General features: G+C 44.0%; 1 pseudogene across 1 annotated transcript; it reads left to right on the top strand.

The window, feature by feature from the left end:
• Positions 1-651: 651 nt before the first annotated feature.
• LOC308415735 (cyclin-Q-like) lies at positions 652-1,407 on the top strand (annotated as a pseudogene). Its single transcript has one exon. The product of its transcript is annotated as a cyclin-Q-like (transcript).
• The last annotated feature ends 580 nt before the right edge of the window (positions 1,408-1,987 follow it).

Here is a 1,987-nt window from a genome sequence, read left to right as displayed (position 1 = left end):
TTGATCCACTTGGACTTGAGCTTTGTACAAGGAGATAAGAATGGATCAATTTTCATTCTTCTGCATACTGACTGCCAGTTGAACCAGCACCATTTGTTAAAAATAGTGTCTTTTTTCCACTGGATGGCTTTAGCTCATTTGCCAAAGATCAAGTGACCATAGGTGTGTAGGTTCAATTGTTTCTTTGTCTTCAATTTTATTCTGTTGATCTACCTACCTGTCTCTGTACCAGTGACATGTAGTTTTTATCACTATTTCTCTGTAATACAGCTTGAGGTAAAAAAGGGGGGGTGGGTTGGGGGTGATGAAGTCTTACAGCTGATAAACAAGTTCAGCAAAGTGGTTGGATGTACAATTAACTGAAGCAAATTAGTAGATTTGGATAAATGTGCTAAGAAAGAAATTAGAGAACTGATACCCTTCACAATAGTTTAAGATAATATAAATATATTGGTGTAACTCTAACCAAGCAAGTAAAAGATCTGCATGACAAGATCTTCAAGTCTTCAAAGATAGAAACCTAAGACCTCAGAAAATGAAAAGATCTCATGTGCTCATATGTTGGCAGGATTAACACAGTAAAAATGTCCATCTTACCAAAAGAAATATATTTATTGTTGCTTCTCCTTCTGGGGCTGCCTGCTGGGCCTCATGGAGGGTGTTCAGCCAGACAGTTGCGAAAGATGGCCTGCGGCGGGAGCCGAAGAGAGGTTGGCTCCCGAGGCAAGGGTGCCCTTTGGAGTAACCCGGTTTATCATGGAGGCAGGCATCAAGCTAGGCATGCAGTCCATCCCCACCGTCACGGCGTGCACCATTTCTCATAAGGTCTTCTGCGAGATCAACCTGGACGCATATGACCTCTACCTGGTCGCCATGTCTTCCATTTACTTGGCCGGTGAAGTGGAGGAGCAACACTTGCGTATTCGTGACATCATCAACGTGTTGCACAGGTACTTTAACCCGGGCAGTGAGCCGTCGGAGCTGGATTCCCGCTTCTGGGAGCTACGAGACTGCATTGTACAATGTGAGCTTCTTATGCTACGAGTTCTGCGCTTCCAAGTCTCTTTCTAGCATCCACACAAGTACCTGCTGCACTACTTGATTTCCCTCAGGAACTGGCTGAACCGTTACAGCTGGCAACGAACCCCCATCTCTGTAACTGCTTGGGCTCTGCTACAACATAGCTACCATGGGGGGGGGGGGGTGTGCCTCTGCTTCCAGGCTCAGCACCTAGCTGTGGCTATGCTCTACTTGGCCCTACAGGTGTATGGAGTCGAGGTGCCTACAGAGGGTGAGGCCGAGAAGCCTTGGTAGCAGGTATTTAGTGATGACCTTACCAGGCCAATCATCGATAATATTGTATCTGATCTCATTCAGATTTATACTATGGATACAGAGATCCCCTAAGGCCCTGGCTAAGGCCCGACCCAAGACCAGGATGATCGGCGGCTGGGGGTATCCTGCTACCAAGTTGCTGTGATGGCATGTCTCCACTCGGAGGACTGGTTGTGCTAGCAGAGGATGTCACTCATGTGACTGCAATGACATGCTGTCATTTTGTCCCCCACAGCCCTTGTTCAAGTAATGCCAAGAGCCTCCATGTGGGCAGGACATATTGAGCGTCCTAGAACTGGGTGCATCAGCTTTTGCCCTTTGAGAAGATACATTTGAGGCATGGACCTTTGCAATTGCCGTGGAAAGTCATCAACAGGAAAGTTAAAGAATAGGACTGTACCCTTAGGAGAAGTATGAATGTGTAACAGAATCTTATTTTGTATAATAAAGATTATGAAAATAAAAAAATAAAAAAAAATATATTTATTTCATGAAGTCCCATCAAAGTTTCACCACAATTATTCACAATGATAGAGCAATTCTCAAATTGGTCTGGAATACCAAAAAACAAAACAAAATTCATAAACAAAAAAAAAACAAGATAGTAAAAAACATTTTCAACAATAAAAGTACTTCTGGGGACATCACCATC

The sequence above is a fragment of the Micromys minutus genome, assembly GCF_963924665.1.
Source record: "Micromys minutus genome assembly, chromosome: X".
NCBI classification, from domain to species: domain Eukaryota; kingdom Metazoa; phylum Chordata; class Mammalia; order Rodentia; family Muridae; genus Micromys; species Micromys minutus.
This window is presented reverse-complemented; position numbering and strand designations above follow the sequence as displayed.